This window comes from Gekko japonicus, unplaced genomic scaffold (genome assembly GCF_001447785.1).
Source record: "Gekko japonicus isolate JY-2015 unplaced genomic scaffold, Gekko_japonicus_V1.1 scaffold3871, whole genome shotgun sequence".
In the NCBI taxonomy this organism is placed as follows: Eukaryota; Metazoa; Chordata; class Lepidosauria; order Squamata; family Gekkonidae; genus Gekko; species Gekko japonicus.
The window spans coordinates 84,583-89,669 of record NW_015175486.1 but is presented as its reverse complement, the minus strand read 5'-3'; positions in this window follow the sequence as shown (position 1 = coordinate 89,669).

Here is a 5,087-nt window from a genome sequence, read left to right as displayed (position 1 = left end):
TAAGATAACAACAAAAATAAAACCAGCAGTAATAATAGATAACATAATAGCTAATGGGGAACAGCCATAAAAATTGGGATCAACCAAAATCTTGTGCAAAAAAGAAGTTTGCATTGGGTGCATAAACAAAATAGATTTGGTGCCAGGAGGACCTCATTAATCATGTGTTTCTACAAAGATATTATGTTGGTGCTCATTTTTGAATATTTAAACTTAAAATACTGAGATGGATTGACTCAGTCCAGGAAGCTGCGGCCCTCAGTTTGCAAGTCCTGAACAAAGCTGTTAATGCTAGAACATTTTGGAGGTTATAAATTCATAGGGTTGCCATAAGTCAAGCACAACTTGACGGCACTAACACACACACACACACACAAATGAAAACCAGCACAATAGGCTTTATAGTTGTGGATTTTATGCTGTGTTCATTGAGTTCACTGGCAACTTCTAAAAGGTTCCTCAAAGATCAGTAATGATCAGCAAGATTCCAGGAAAGACTCTCCTGCTACTGATTGGCCCCCACAATATGGAGTTGTCGAAGGATCCTTGACATGTTTTAGGATGTACTTATTTAAGACAAGATGATGATAGACCTCAATAGGCCACCACTGTTCCATGTGAATTGACAGTGTTCTGCAGAACACATCCAAGAATCTGCTGCAACGTGCAGGGGTCCCGTGACAAGATGCATTGATATTAATCAGTCCCAAAAGGCACAAGAAACCAGTCTATACTGAAATAATGATTAACTGTGATGCCAGGGAAATTTTTTGGCAATGGTAAAATGCGACCACAGAAAAAGCCTTCCCAGTTTGCAGTTCAGTCTAATCTCTGAAGGGAGGGGCTTCCAGATATGCCAGTTGATGGACAGATTCATATAGGAGGTGATTTGTCAGATACCCTGACCCCAGCACTTATCAGGTAAAATCAGAACTTTGAAATGTCACTAGGAATCAAGTGGAAGCCATGGAAGATCCTTAAGAACCAGGATAATACAGCCAAAGCAGTAGGCCCTGGTTAACAACCTGGCTGAAGTTTCCATACAGTGAGTTGGGCCCAACCAGTTTTCCTCTTGGTAAAAATGGGAGGAGAAGACATTCCTCTTTGACCTCCAAAATAAGCCATGCTGGAGAACATGGAACCTGCATGGAAGAAAGGCACGTGCAACAGGGGCTGCAGTAACGGGGGCTGAGATTGGGTGAACTTCATTGAAAAAGCTGGCTGGATCCAACCTCTCCACCACCTCCTCCATTTTTAAAGGCACAGAATGAAAAGGAAAAAAAGTTTTGAAGACTTACTACTTAGGTATATCTGTGTCCATTTGGTGTCTGCCTGATTCTAGCTAATCTTGCAGTCACTTCACAAGCAGATACTACTGACTGAACATGTGTGGTCCCTGATTGGGTAGAAAGGCAGCATAAATTAAAAATAAATAAATAATAGATTCAAAAGCAGGCAATGCAATCTATTTGATGTTCTTCATTTAAGGAATGCAAGCACAAAGAAGCAGCAAACAGCAAGCAGTTCCATGCTCATACAAGTCAGTCAGTTCAATGACCCAAATGACCATGACCCTGGTGCATACTGCCTCTTCTCCTATGAATTAGATTATTTATTTAGGACTTCAGGCTGCAGTGACCAAACAGCTACTGTGTAGGTGCAAAGCTGCTGTATAGTTCTATCCTGAAAGCCACCAAGAGAGACAAATTCCTGTAGTAATTGGCATTGGTACGCTTATGATTTATTTACCCCTTCTTTGTATAGAAAAGGTAATTCCTTCATAGTTCAGTTGTATCAATGAATAATTCTGGGCCAATCTGGAGTCCCTTTTTTAAACTCTTAGAATGAAACAAACAAGCATACTGAAGCAGAGCACATCTTTCTTTTCTTTCAGCCCAAGGTATTCTAGTACCATGGAAAAAGCAAATTGCTGCATCTGAATCTGAATCTAGTTTCAGGTGTTCAGATGATGTGCAGCAGAGCCCAGATTGCCCTATGGCCTGCTTATTGTGGTTTTTGTGGTTATTTAGAAAACATTAGGGCATATTTATGGAGCTGCTGCTGGCTATAACTACAATCGCTTGAATCACTCTTTGCACTGCGGATATGAATATGTACTTGCGGGCCATCAGTGCGGCTCCCATGTAAAGCAAAGTATCTATGGGCCCAGGGCCGGCTCACTCACTAGGCAAACTAGGCCATTGCCTAGAGCGGGACGGCCCTTAGGGGCGCCAAACTGAACCCGGCCCTGTACTCTGGAAGTTTCTTGATTATTTGTGTTTTTCATTCTTCCTAAAATGCATTTGTTTTTGAAAATTGGTGGGCGTACAGGGGGGGGGGCGCCAGAAGGGATCCTCGCCTAGGGTGCAGAATAAGCTGGAGCCAGCCCTGTATGGGCCTCTTGGAGCTGGGTCTCAGCCAGTTTCCTCATTTATAAGGGAGGAAGTGAACAGTGCAATCCTAATCAGTGGCTATTAGCCATAAGGTATAGATAGGAACTCTCAGCCTGGGGCAAGTGATGCTCTGTATTCTTGGTGCAGTGGGAGGGTTTCTAGTGTCCTGGCCCCACTGGTAGACTTCCTGATGGCACCCAGTATTTTTGGCCACTGTGTGACACAGAGTGTTGGACTGGGTGGGCCATTGGCCTGATCCCGCATTAGCTTCTCTTATGTTCTTATGTTCTTAACAGTATGACAGGGCTTTTTTTCTGGGGGAATGCGCCGGAATGGAGTTCTGGAACCTCTTTGACAAAATTCTTTTAAAAATGTTTAAAAGTTCACGAGTTTTTAGTATACAAATGGAAAACTTCATTTCCTTCTTGAGAGTTCCAGCACCTCTTTTTCCAAAAAAAGAAGAAGAAGAAGCCCTGATTAAACCCTTCTAAGCACATTGACGTCAAGGGATTTTGAAGTGTACAACTCAGTTTACATCACAGCAACCACAGTTTAGTTCAGAATTAAGCAGGGATGCAATGACTGTTTGTGCAAGTTTTGTTGCAGAAGTGGTCTTCTGGGGAGATGTCCCCCCCTCACTTTTGAGGGGGGGGGGCTGTTTCAGTACCACTTTTTTGGGTGTTGCTTTTTGTTTCTCTTGAAACAGGGGCTTTTCTTCCTGGGAAGTTCATGAAATCCTGAAGATAAATTGAGAGCAAGAGTTCTGTCTCCTGAGCTCTCCTTGAATAGGTGAACACTTTCAGTCCTTTTTGCAGCCCTCTCCACTCCCAGACAACCTCAAAGGGGGTGTTTTCCACAACTGATGAAACCTTGCATGAAAAGCACTCTCCCCCCACCCAGCTCAATCTTTTATTTGAATGAGTTGAAGACTACTGGTCTACGGGGGATTCAGACTGGTGTTGTAGCATTTGGGTTTCCAAATATATCAAAAGGTTAGTAATTAATCCAAACATCTTTGAGGTTTCAGAACATCTTAATCTGTAGAAAGCTTTTTGTCAGACAAACAACTCCATATTTGTTCCAAATTTTTCAAAGCTTAAAGGGTTGAATGAACTCCAAAGATTAACTTTCTAAAAATGCTTACTTTGAACGTGGCTATTTCCAGAACACAGCCAATGATGCACCTCCTGATAAGGGCAGACTCTGACAAAGCCAGAGACCCATGGGAGATTTTTTTTCATGTACAGCAAATTGTTATTAATCCAGATGAACATGTCATAATCATACTGAGCAGAATTAGGAGAACAGATGTTGGTACCTTTATATGGCAAGAAAGATAATAATGGAAACAATCTCCTCTGATCTAAATACTATTCAGCTATATCCAGTACAGAACACACTAGCAAGGTAGCAAAGGCATCATTTGAAAATAAAACATGGAAAGTACAAGAAGTGGGAACTGAAATGATAAATTATGGAGGATGTCATGTGGATGTAGCACATCAATCTCCAAATATTTTTAGCACAGAATCCCCCCGCCCTCAGCAGCTTGATAGGAGGTCCTCCCCTGGCAGCTTATTAATACTGTATTGAAGTAGTGATGATAAAGGACTAAAAGGAAAATGGACACTTGTGTTAACCAGTTTCTTTGGATAATCTCAAAGATCAGGCCCTTTGTCAGGGCCAGCCCCACAGAGAACCTTGAATGGGTGATCTGAGGAACATCAGTTTGGCACCCTGCACCAAAGGTATGGACTGAAAGATCAGCCGACGTGCCCTTTAAGGTGACTGGATAATGTAACTACCCAATGATCCCAGACAGATGAAGAGCTGAGAGAAAGTGACTTGACTAAGACCATCTGATCTGATGAGATTGGGGGGGGGGGGGGGCATTGTTCAGTGGAAGAGTCTCTGCTTTGCATGCAGAAACTCCCAGGTTCAATCCCCAGCTGCCCAGGTTCAATCCCCAGGAACAATTAGTAGGTGGTATGAAACTCCTCCACCTGTGACCCTGGAGAGCTGCTACTGGTCAGAGTAGACAATATTGGTCTTGATAGACTAGAGTTGCTAGCCAGGAGCTAGCAACTGGCAGGAGTCTAAGAGGGCAGGGACATGGGGGGGCACTCTGAGGACTGCCATTCCAGTCCAAGAGTAGTCTATCTGGGCCTAGAGACCTTAAAGGAAAATCCATTCCACATTTTCTTTGCAACTTTTTTTGTGCTTTAGCCCAGAGGAGCTTCCTGCTGGAGGAGAAACTGAGAAGATGAGGTCCAGCCATCTGGGGACTTCAGCAGCCCCGATCTCCCTCAGAAGGGTGAGGACAGGCAGGGGAGGGGGTGGGGTGGAGAAGAGAGCCACAGGCCTGATTAAAGCCCTGGGTGGGCTGTTTCTGGCCCATGGGCCTTAGGTTTGACACCCATGCATTAAAGTCAACCCTAGCCTCACACCAGCTACACATGTGCTCTGATAGTTCACATGGCTACTCCCAAATCAGCAAGTGACTCTCTGAAAGCATTATGCCAACTCCAGAAGCATCCACGATAAGCCAACTGATCTGCCAACTGAGGGGATTCACACAGCCTCCTATGATTTTTGAGGAACCAGGGCCCCGTTCACACACGGAAGTAGCTGCGGGAGAGCCACGGGTGGTGGGTGGATTATTCGGGCATGATCACACCGCCACATCTGGCAAGT